Below are 13,423 nucleotides of genomic sequence, written 5' to 3'. Positions count from 1 at the left end.
TTGGTGACTTCGGTGTATGTGAATGGTGATGTTTTTATACCGTGATTAAACAGATTGTGTGGAAGTGACTACAGACAATCTATGGTTGGGTCATTCTTAAAAAAGCAAACACATTGACCAGTATGCGTAGATACACTTTGAATTCGGGAATAAATCGGAACGAGTGAAAATGATGTGCTAGTGATCAGGTATACACCCCATTGTAACCTGTAGTGACTTCTTAGTGAGTTCTTTTACAATCAAAACATATGTCAGAACATTTTGTAGAAGATATCGACAATTTAATGAATTACGGCCGGCAAACGTTGTATAACCTGTTGTACATGCAGAAAGGGGTGTTTTGAGGTTGTCTAAGTTTTCGTATTTGATTGATGGATATTGTCGATTAACACTACAGAGGATGCAGATGGATTGAGTATTATTGCTCTTCCCTGGTATTTAGGACACTCATGAAATGGTCAAGTTGCCGTTTTAGTTGTACAACCATGTGGTGGTGTCACCCTATTTTATGGAAACAAAAGGTCATTCCGTACGCCACTGGTCAATGTGAGCATTTAGCACGGAAAAGGAGGATAGCTGCTGTACAGGTGTGTTTAGAAAAAAACCCACTAATATATCTTGTATCAGAACACCAGACGCGAAATATTTCTTGTTCATGAAGAACACATTATTACGTTGAAGTAGTTTTAAGCACGTTCCCTAGTGGTGGTGGGTAGTTAGATTATAGAAAAAAGGAAACAATCAGGTCCTAATCCAGGACAGAATTTGAACACCAAAACTAAGTAACTCACCCTTTTAAAGTCAAAAGCCGGGATTAGTGTTGTGGCCAACGCCCAGAGGGGCGAGAGTATGATGAATGCGCTGTAAACGCGTAGTTAGTTAGTTCCTATGAGCAAAAAAAGGGGTGTATACCATGAGAACATGATGAACCCTTATGGGAATTAGTGTCCACAGGAACGACGAAAACGTATAAATATAATCATACCTTACAGGGCTCATAAGGGTGGCCATGACCGGGAGGAGAATAGGATAAAGCAGTAACGCTCGAAAAAAGGAAATCAGGCGGGTGCACCTGTAGAGAGAGTAAATAAAGAACCAAGCGGTGTGGTATAATTCCCTTCTATTCAATTTAGTGGCGTTTCGAAAAAGCGCAATGGCCGGAGTATAAGGCTGGATGATTTACCTGTTTCGATTCGTTCCCCCTCCTGTGGTTCCCGGTGCCGTTTTTCGAAGACGGTCACCTGACAGGAAGTGGGGACGTCTATTTAAGCTTCGCTTCCGTTTTTTTGCCCTCTAGGTTAGAGAAAGACTAGAGCGGCGACTTGTCATTTTCTAAACTATAGTATTGGCTATGTTTAGAAAAAATACTACAATTGAAACAACGAAGAGGGTGAACCACCGGTATTCAGGTTACCGGGAGAAAACCAGTGTGTATTGGAAGTATGGATTAGCATGTCGGTGTTCTGATGGGCAGTGTCTATTAGCCAGTCGGTGTTCCGATAGGCAATGTAAATTTTACGGAAACCAAGAATCAGTGCTTGGTTGCTTAATTAGACGTTTGTTTAAGTTTAAGATTCATGGTTTCTAAGGAAAGAGGTGGTTATCTGGTTATCGAGTGTAACACTCCGCAGCCGATTTAACAGCAAAATACATCAATGTTCAGTACAGTAATATACTGAGTAAATACAGTTAAATAAGTATGGTTCAAGAAAACAACAATAAAAAAGGCGTTTATGTCCACAAGCTTTGCAGACATGTTGTGGTATGTAAGTACGGTTGTGACCTATGAGAACATTTATTGTAATTGTTATAATGTGAAAATGGGTTTTTAGTTTGTGCTGACTTCAAGACTAGTCCTCGTTTTAGTCCCCTAGGAAATATTGCATCTCAGGGTCATAGTTCAAGCCGAATTCGATACTGCGCAGACGCATAATCCAAGTTGCTTCTTTGCGTCTCAGGGTCAGCTCACGATTGCCACCCCTGATGTGGATGGGCACTGTATCAATGCCGTAAAAACTGATGCGGAAATCTTCTGTGGTTGATTGGTTGAGCGTTACTGCTTTATCCTATTCTCCTCCCGGTCATGGCCACCCTTATGAGCCCTGTAAGGTATGATTATATTTATACATTTCGTCGTTCCTGTGGACACTAATTCCCATAAGGGTTCATCATGTTCTCATGGTATACACCCCTTTTTTTGCTCATAGGAACTAACTAACTACGCGTTTACAGCGCATTCATCATACTCTCGCCCCTCTGGGCGTTGGCCACAACACTAATCCCGGCTTTTGACTTTAAAAGGGTGAGTTACTTAGTTTTGGTGTTCAAATTCTGTCCTGGATTAGGACCTGATCGTTTCCTTTTTTCTATAATCTAACTACCCACCACCACTAGGGAACGTGCTTAAAACTACTTCAACGTAATAATGTGTTCTTCATGAACAAGAAATATTTCGCGTCTGGTGTTCTGATACAAGATATATTAGTGGTTTTTTTTCTAAACACACCTGTACAGCAGCTATCCTCCTTTTCCGTGCTAAACGCTCACATTGACCAGTGGCGTACGGAATGACCTTTTGTTTCCATAAAATAGGGTGACACCACCACATGGTTGTACAACTAAAACGGCAACTTGACCATTTCATGAGTGTCCTAAATACCAGGGGAAGAGCAATAATACTCAATCCATCTGCATCCTCTGTAGTGTTAATCGACAATATCCATCAATCAAATACGAAAACTTAGACAACCTCAAAACACCCCTTTCTGCATGTACAACAGGTTATACAACGTTTGCCGGCCGTAATTCATTAAATTGTCGATATCTTCTACAAAATGTTCTGACATATGTTTTGATTGTAAAAGAACTCACTAAGAAGTCACTACAGGTTACAATGGGGTGTATACCTGATCACTAGCACATCATTTTCACTCGTTCCGATTTATTCCCGAATTCAAAGTGTGTCTACGCATACTGGTCAATGTGTTTGCTTTTTTAAGAATGACCCAACCATAGATTGTCTGTAGTCACTTCCACACAATCTGTTTAATCACGGTATAAAAACATCACCATTCACATACACCGAAGTCACCAATGCTACAGAATTCAAGTCACACGTATATGACACTATGTCACTTTATGGCATGTCCGCAAATTTTTCACGAAGGGTTCACCAACCACTTTTTATTGCTTATCTCATACAGAACAACCATACAAATGCATTTTTTGTATCTATACCCAGCCCTGAAGATTCGCAGTCTTGTTTCCCTGCGATGAAACAAGTGTTGGCCACAACAAGAGGAACAATAAACTGTTTTCCATAACAAGGATTCTACTCCATTTCAAACTTTTTCTTGGCACACCGCTATCTATTGACTTTGAAACATGTTGATGTGTTTATTTGACTACTGTTTCCACAACCAGAAACTACTGTGACTTTATTGCTATTTTCCTAGAGCAGGGGCTTTTGTTGCTTTTGTGCTACCTGTGTGGATTTATCCACCTCTGAGCGGTTACGAGGGATTACCGCCCGCCCCTTTGCCTGCAAACTGTTACTTTACCCCACCTCAATACCCTGCGGTCACACGGCTGTGCGCCTGTCCTAATCTGGAATAACTGAAACCCTCCCAGTAGATCAATAGCTAATTGATTTCCAGTCAAGGCTGCCCCACGCAATCCTACCTTTCATTAATCAAATCTTTACATCAAGCACATCGACTTAGAACCAATTGAAAACATCTCTATACCAACATGGATAGAGATAAAATAGCGGCAGATCTGTTCGAAAATCTAGCCAAGGGCATGCCCACTCACACTGCCACGGCGAATGCTGGTCCCCCCGTGTGGAGGGCCTTAAAGACAAATTTAAGAAATTAGAGAGATTAAAAAAACAAGAGAACTCACGTTGGTGGGACTCTACGACCTTAAAACAATACATGCGTCTTAAACAAATACCGAGAGGCTTGCGCTCCAATACGTTCCCAACATATGATGATCTCGATCTAGATCTAGTGAAAAAATGGGAAGAGTCTGTTACTAATAACTCTTTTTCCCTGATGGATATTCTGATAGAAAGTGCAGATCGCAAGTCCAACAAACTACTGGGGGAAATTGCGATACTGGAGCAAGAAATTAAAGACCTCAACCTTCCAGAACCAACTGTGAAAAATTACACCATTTTGGATGAGGTACTATTTAAACATCAGGAAGAAATAAAGAACAGAAAGGCCAGACAAATTAAAAGAGATGACGCTGATTACCGCAATGGTCGTATTTTCACCTACGATCGAAAATACGACTCTCTGATTCGACCACAAAACCCTAAGAAAGGTGGCAATATAGCATCCGCCCCAAGTTCTGTCTCATCCAGTAATGCTTCACTTAACTCAGCAGGTATAAGCGAACCCGATCGGGACTTACTAGACACCAACAGTACCCCTTTTTTAGTGGAGCTAGAAAGGATGCGCAAAGGGAACAAGGCCCAACCCCAACGAGATACAACAGATCAAAGACCCATAGAGGCAGCAGGGGTGGTAAACGAAGATTACAGAAAAAAACTGAGGTCAGGAACAGCAAGGAAATAGGGAGCGGACACAACGAGGTCCAAGTAGTTAACCTTTCTTCCTTTCCTCTAACTCCCGATATGACCAATCTCCTTTCCAGAGGTTTGAATTTCAATCCCTTTTCAATAGGAGACACATGCCAAACGAAAATAGACCTCTTTAAATTTGTACGGAGCCTGAAATTGAAAAAATACTTTGCAGGAAAAACCACAAACACAAGAAATGTTAAAAATATTCCTGATGTATTAACAGACAATGTGACGACAATAAAAGATATACAAGCAATTCACCTATTATTATCCATTACTGAATGTGAAGACAGCCCCTTAGAGATGGGACAACTTTTAGAAGAACTAAACATAGACACAGATCTGGGGGTTGTCAGTGGTTTGAAAAACAGATCCACTTGGACACCAACACTACCAGGTGGTAACAACATCGACAATTTCCACAAGCGAGTTCTTGATGACATCAACAAACTCAATACAAAAAAACTCAATGCAACATTCACTTTTAAAGATAACCTCACCAAAGGAGAGCGTCTTGCCCTCGCCACACTAACACAGACTTCCACCATTGTGATCCGCGAAGCGGATAAAGGAGGGAACATTGTGATCATGAATGCAGACGATTATAACAATGAAGTACTAAGCCAACTAGCTGACACCTCTTGTTATGAACCGATTACACTCAACCCAATGGGCACTCTAACAACATCAATTAACGACCATCTACACAAGTGGAAAGAAGATGGCTTACTGAATGAAGAAGAATACTTGTACCTCAAGGTACACAAACCGACATTTCCATGGCTTTACACCCTCCCCAAAATCCACAAAGATCTCCCCTTCCCACCAGGCAGACCCATTGTCTCGGGCATAGGGGGACCAACTGAGAAATTAGCAGAGTATGTGGATTTGTTTCTAGGCCCACTAGTCAAAAACTTACCCTCATTCATTCAGGACTCCACACATATACTGAGTGTACTCAGTGACCTAGAATGGCAACCCAACACCACCATAGTGACTATGGATGTAGTTGCCCTATACACGAGCATCAATCCTGTCCTAGGTATAGAAGCTATAACACGAGTTCTGTCCAACAGACCAGCAACCCTGTGGGCACATACCCAAATGTTAATATCTATGATGACCCTTATTCTCAACAACAATTTCTTTATGTTTCAAAAGAACTGGTACAAACAAAAACGTGGAGTAGCCATGGGCTCTAAATTTTCGCCGTCTTTTGCCAATCTGTTCATGGGTGCTTTTGAATCCGACCACATCTGGGGCACCAAGGGCAGCGAATACACCGACTCCATACTATTTTGGGGTCGTTACATTGATGACTGTATTTTACTGTGGACAGGCTCAGATGATCATCTCCAAAGTTTCTTCGAGCATCTTAACCACAACGAATGGGAACTGAACTTTACCATGAAGTCCAGCAAAACCAGTATAGAGTTTCTAGACCTGGAATTCTATGTACACGACAACAAATTGCACAGCAAACTGTACAGAAAACCCTCGTCCTGTAATGCGATACTTCGAGCGGACAGCTACCACCCACCCCACCAAATTAGATCAATACCTTTTGGAGAATTCCTCAGAGCCAGAAGAAACTGCAGCAAGGACAGCGACCTGGTAGACACCATACAAGACATGGAACGGAGATTCGAAAGACGTGGATACCCCCCATCCATCCTGTCCACAGCCAAAAAGAGACTAAACAAAATCACGAGACCAGAGACACTCAAGTGTAACAACCATAACAAGGCGAAAGATTCCACAGTGAGGATGATTACTGAATTCAACAGCCTACACAGACCAATTCGCACTAGCATGACCAAGCACTGGAGTCTGCTAAAAAATGATCCAATACTCAAGGATCTCATTCCTCCAACTCCCCAAATAACTTTCCGTAGAGGAAGAACTCTGAGAAACAGACTCAGTCCAACTGTTCCTAGAACAGACACAACTCCGGACTGGCTGACACAACGCAGTAAAGGGTTTTTCAAATGCGGCTTTTGTGCAATGTGTAAATGGGCGAAACACAAGACAATGATGTTTACTGACCCCAATGGAGACACATTTGACATCAGAGTGAACATCAATTGTACTACGAAATATGTCATTTACATAATTGAGTGTCACTGCGGAAAACAATATGTGGGTAGCACGATAAGGTGTCTAAAAGACAGAATCTCAGAACACATGAGGGCGATACATAAGCAAGACCCTAAATATCCTGTTGCCTTACATGTAGCCAAATGCCAATCAACCACAGAAGATTTCCGCATCAGTTTTTACGGCATTGATACAGTGCCCATCCACATCAGGGGTGGCAATCGTGAGCTGACCCTGAGACGCAAAGAAGCAACTTGGATTATGCGTCTGCGCAGTATCGAATTCGGCTTGAACTATGACCCTGAGATGCAATATTTCCTAGGGGACTAAAACGAGGACTAGTCTTGAAGTCAGCACAAACTAAAAACCCATTTTCACATTATAACAATTACAATAAATGTTCTCATAGGTCACAACCGTACTTACATACCACAACATGTCTGCAAAGCTTGTGGACATAAACGCCTTTTTTATTGTTGTTTTCTTGAACCATACTTATTTAACTGTATTTACTCAGTATATTACTGTACTGAACATTGATGTATTTTGCTGTTAAATCGGCTGCGGAGTGTTACACTCGATAACCAGATAACCACCTCTTTCCTTAGAAACCATGAATCTTAAACTTAAACAAACGTCTAATTAAGCAACCAAGCACTGATTCTTGGTTTCCGTAAAATTTACATTGCCTATCGGAACACCGACTGGCTAATAGACACTGCCCATCAGAACACCGACATGCTAATCCATACTTCCAATACACACTGGTTTTCTCCCGGTAACCTGAATACCGGTGGTTCACCCTCTTCGTTGTTTCAATTGTAGTATTTTTTCTAAACATAGCCTATACTATAGTTTAGAAAATTACAAGTCGCCGCTCTAGTCTTTCTCTAACCTAGAGGGCAAAAAAACGGAAGCGAAGCTTAAATAGACGTCCCCACTTCCTGTCAGGTGACCGTCTTCGAAAAACGGCACCGGGAACCACAGGAGGGGGAACGAATCGAAACAGGTAAATCATCCAGCCTTATACTCCGGCCATTGCGCTTTTTCGAAACGCCACTAAATTGAATAGAAGGGAATTATACCACACCGCTTGGTTCTTTATTTACTCTCTCTACAGGTGCACCCGCCTGATTTCCTTTTTTCGAGCGTTACTGCTTTATCCTATTCTCCTCCCGGTCATGGCCACCCTTATGAGCCCTGTAAGGTATGATTATATTTATACGTTTTCGTCGTTCCTGTGGACACTAATTCCCATAAGGGTTCATCATGTTCTCATGGTATACACCCCTTTTTTTGCTCATAGGAACTAACTAACTACGCGTTTACAGCTCATTCATCATACTCTCGCCCCTCTGGGCGTTGGCCACAACACTAATCCCGGCTTTTGACTTTAAAAGGGTGAGTTACTTAGTTTTGGTGTTCAAATTCTGTCCCTGATTAGGACCTGATCGTTTCCTTTTTTCTATAATCTAACTACCCACCACCACTAGGGAACGTGCTTAAAACTACTTCAACGTAATAATGTGTTCTTCATGAACAAGAAATATTTCGCGTCTGGTGTTCTGATACAAGATATATTAGTGGTTTTTTTTCTAAACACACCTGTACAGCAGCTATCCTCCTTTTCCGTGCTAAACGCTCACATTGACCAGTGGCGTACGGAATGACCTTTTGTTTCCATAAAATAGGGTGACACCACCACATGGTTGTACAACTAAAACGGCAACTTGACCATTTCATGAGTGTCCTAAATACCAGGGGAAGAGCAATAATACTCAATCCATCTGCATCCTCTGTAGTGTTAATCGACAATATCCATCAATCAAATACGAAAACTTAGACAACCTCAAAACACCCCTTTCTGCATGTACAACAGGTTATACAACGTTTGCCGGCCGTAATTCATTAAATTGTCGATATCTTCTACAAAATGTTCTGACATATGTTTTGATTGTAAAAGAACTCACTAAGAAGTCACTACAGGTTACAATGGGGTGTATACCTGATCACTAGCACATCATTTTCACTCGTTCCGATTTATTCCCGAATTCAAAGTGTATCTACGCATACTGGTCAATGTGTTTGCTTTTTTAAGAATGACCCAACCATAGATTGTCTGTAGTCACTTCCACACAATCTGTTTAATCACGGTATAAAAACATCACCATTCACATACACCGAAGTCACCAATGCTACAGAATTCAAGTCACACGTATATGACACTATGTCACTTTATGGCATGTCCGCAAATTTTTCACGAAGGGTTCACCAACCACTTTTATTGCTTAGCTCATACAGAACAACCATACAAATGCATTTTTTGTATCTATACCCAGCCCTGAAGATTCGCAGTCTTGTTTCCCTGCGATGAAACACGTGTTGGCCACAACAAGAGGAACAATAAACTGTTTTCCATAACAAGGATTCTACTCCATTTCAAACTTTTTCTTGGCACACCGCTATCTATTGACTTTGAAACATGTTGATGTGTTTATTTGACTACTGTTTCCACAACCAGAAACTACTGTGACTTTATTGCTATTTTCCTAGAGCAGGGGCTTTTGTTGCTTTTGTGCTACCTGTGTGGATTTATCCACCTCTGAGCGGTTACGAGGGATTACCGCCCGCCCCTTTGCCTGGAAACTGTTACTTTACCCCACCTCAATACCCTGCGGTCACACGGCTGTGCGCCTGTCCTAATCTGGAATAACTGAAACCCTCCCAGTAGATCAAGTGCTCAGGGGGTCCCACATGGATCTTTAGGCCCAATTATTATTATTTTTTTTAAATAAAAAATCGCGAAGTACACGTATGGTACGCGTATGGGGTGAAAAAGGAAAAACCTGCACCCTGCACGGCTTTTGAATGTTGGGAGGGGGCCGCGCAGCCCTCCTCCTTGAGTCCTTGATGGCCCTGTGGTCCGACACCTCCCAGGGCCGGCTCCTGCAGTGTCCCGGGGTGCCTACCCTTGATTCTGCTGTTTGCTATGGCAGGGCGGGAGCGTCGCTGCTCCCACTATACCACAGCAAACCGCTTTTCTATTTGAAAGAGAGAGCAAGTTAACCTGCTCTCTCTTTGAAGTAGGAAAGCAGATTGCTTTTTGTCAGAGAGAGCAGCATGTAAGCTGCTCTCTCTGACAAAGCAATGCCGGCTCTTTAAGGACGCGGGGAGCCGGCTGGGACCGTGGGGGCATTGGGGTTTCCCCCATGGTCCCCAATGTTATATTTGAGCCCCGGGGGACGGGGTCCCCGGGGATTATAAAAAATTAGTGGTAGAGGCTGTTTTTATTTTTTTTACTATCTAAGTTGAATCTATGAATGTATGTTGGCAGTGAGTGTTGACTAGGGTTCGGCTGCCGTTGATGGGGAGCAGATAGTATTGCTTCTCCCTGTGGTTTTGTGTACCCCCTAAGTGTAAAGGGAGCTTATACAGGCCGATTCTAGGTTGGCAGTGTGTGCTCACTAGGGTGATGGTGTTTGTGTACCCCCTTTGCAGCTCCTTAAACATTCCAACAATAATTTCTACAAAATCTTTTTTGTGTTGGGGAACAGAGTATTACCCCAGTGACTTTTTCATCCATGTATCTTTTTTACTTTTTCTTTATTTGAATTCCGCTTTATTTACAGTATCTTTCTTCCTCTCATCACAATGAGTCCCACAGTGTAGCGTCCGTTGCAGTGTTCTAAGCCTTTTTGTTCTTTTGCTGATTTACCAGTTTGTGTTCAAGATTCGCCGTCCTATTTGTGTAGCTTTCCTTTGTGTGTCTTTTGTGCAGCCTTCTTTTGTGTATCTTGTTTTGTATCTGACTTTGTTTATTCAGTGCCCAGTGTCCTGAATATAGCAGTGCATCTGTAGACATGCAGTTTACTCCTTTCCTTTCCCTCCCTCCATCCTAATTGACAACGTAATGGGGAGAGTCAAAGTAAGGCACTCCTGTTGTCACTTTTTTAAGCTTGCAACACAGTCGGTAGGACACGGTTTAAGAAACTCAGCCTCCACCACTCTTGGACCCTCCTGGCCCTTGTTGCCACTTCGTTTGCTATATCTTAAGTATTTAATCCCTGCACTTGTCCGTGGTCCTCCAACAGTGTATTCTCATCATAGTCCAAGCACAAACAATCCACCATTTTATCTGCTCTTGCCCATTCTGTGTGGTGGTACCTCCACCACATATTGCACATTATAGAACACCTTGAGTGTACTCGCCCTCAAAACGTTTCCACTGGCGATTGTACATGCAGACCTTGGACCACCCTTTTCATCCATTCTTGCATCCTGAGATGTAACCTCTTACCTCTGTTCTTCACTTCTTACTTTACCGTTTTAAATATTCAAATCTTCTTGGAAAGACATTACTAATCCTTATCATTGAAAAAGTAACAAGTTTCTGAAATCATATTATATGTGAGTTGGGTATGTTATCCTAATACCCAACATTCCAATGACATGCTTTGTACCATTATGTACTATGCTTGAGTTGCATTGTTCTATCTTATCTTGGTTTGTATGTCATTACAATCAAGGGTAACATATTCCTGTATATCCTAAATAAAGCACTTGACACAATGCATAGTGACACTGTATTTATTGTATTTATTTTTCGAATGTTTTCAAATGAATATACACTCAAGTACAAAATATTGTTGCTTCATTTCAAAGATAAATATTTAATATATTTCATATGAATCACCACATATGCTGATATTACAGTAACGATAAAATGAAGTGTTTATGTTTTTGTACAAGGACCTACAACATAAGAGATTCAGTATGGAAAATCAACAAAACAATTTGGAAGACGGTTTTCAAATTCGTAACAGTGTCATAGTAGAGCTGAACATACTTTTTACAAGTAGCGAGAATGAAGAGGAAGAAATGAATGCTGCAGATATCAGCTGTGATTTCCTAGATGAAACCTTGATGCTGATTTCGTGGAAGCATTGGATGAAATCGAGAATGATCATATGACTTTTGAAATTGATAGCCAGGAAAATGAAATACATGATGAAATTATTTTAGAAGCACTATTAAATTATGAGATGTTACAAGAATAAATGTATTATTATACAATAATATAAAATATAAAATATAATATAATATGATATAAAATATTTTATGTGAGTATCTCAAATAATGATATTATGGGAAAGAAGTTCTTAAAATAGTTTCAATGTATCACAAAAAAAGTTATGTGAGCACGTCAAACACTGATATTACAGTAAAGAACTTGTAAAAATAGTTGCAGTGTAGCTCAAAATATTAGGACTACAAACACTGATAGAACAGTAAACAAGTTGTGAAAATAGTTTGAATTTATCAGAATAACTCATTTCACTTCACTTAGAACATGTTTCTTTACTACTGACAGATCTTACATCTTATGGATGGAAAATGTCACTTACACAGTAAGCATTTGTTCTTGGTATGTAGTGTTGTACATTCACTTGGTTTCGATTAAGCATGGGCATAAAATCCGTTCCGCTCGCGGAATTTGCGGATTTTCGGCAAATTCGCAATCCGCGAACTCTTGCGAATTTGCCGAAAATTCGCAAATTCGCACGAAGCGTTTTTTTTTGCTTGGTCGCGCTTGACAAACCCAATATTATACAATTTTGCGGCGCGCGGCGTTCACTTACCGTCATTCAGCGTTTGAAGAGTTGTTTTTCTCCATGTTTGCGTGTGCTGCGCCATTTTGGATCTTGCTGCGGGATCCCGCTGGAGTTTGTCGACCGCGATTACGTCATCGCGGCTTGCCACCTTGCACAGCGAGAGTTTGTCAACGCGAGTATGTCATAAAGGCACGTGATCACGCATGGCGGGAGTTTGCGGGAGTAAACACTTGCGAACATGTAGATGCGGCGGGCAGCGATAACCTCGCAATTGCGAAATGGCAAAATTTGCAATTTCGCACAAGAAATCCACCAGCAGGCAGCTTAAACCTTCTGAAAATGATGATTTTTATCAGAATAACTCCTCAGGTTGACATTTGCCTGCACTTTTTTTTGCAAGGAGTCCGTTTTGGGGGGGTGGGAGGAAGGAAGTGCCCCACAGTCTCCAACTTCCTGTTCCTGTCCAGCAGGCTCCTCCCAGTGCTTTCTTCATGTGCTGGTCACTTTGATTTGGATCTTGACCTGGAAGGATTACTTTTTATGGATGCTGCTGGATATTTGGATTTGAGGCCTTTTTGACTTTCTTTGGATCACTTTTGGATTAGAAATTTCACAAGTAAGTTTGTTTAGGGCATTACAGTTACTGCAACTACAATTTTGGAACTTTTTCAGAACATTAAATAAAATATATTGTGGGTAGCCACAGTATCCAGTAGGAACAGGGTTAGTTATGGGTGCATGATACAACTGTTCCGTTGAATTTAAACATGATTTAGGGCATGGATGGCATTGGATTGTGGTGATTTATGTGTGTTTTTCGATTTTTTTTGGCTGCTGTTGGGGCCTTTTGCCCAGGGGTACTCAGTGGTGCATGGACTGAGTCTTTCTGTGGGGTCTAATTAATGTAAACACCATGGAGGGCATGGATGGCATTGGATTGTGGTGATTATTGTGTGTTTTTTGATTTTTTGGCTGTTGTTGGGGCCTTTTGACCAGGGGTAATCAGTGGTGCATGGACTGAGTCTTTCGGTGGGGTCGCTTTAATGTAAACATGATGGAGGGCATGGATGGCACTGGATTGTGGTGATTTATGTGTGTTTTTCGATTTTTTGGGGTGTTGATG

Source organism: Lissotriton vulgaris, chromosome 2_1 (assembly GCF_964263255.1).
Source record: "Lissotriton vulgaris chromosome 2_1, aLisVul1.2, whole genome shotgun sequence".
NCBI lineage: Eukaryota > Metazoa > Chordata > Amphibia > Caudata > Salamandridae > Lissotriton > Lissotriton vulgaris.
This window is presented reverse-complemented; position numbering follows the sequence as displayed.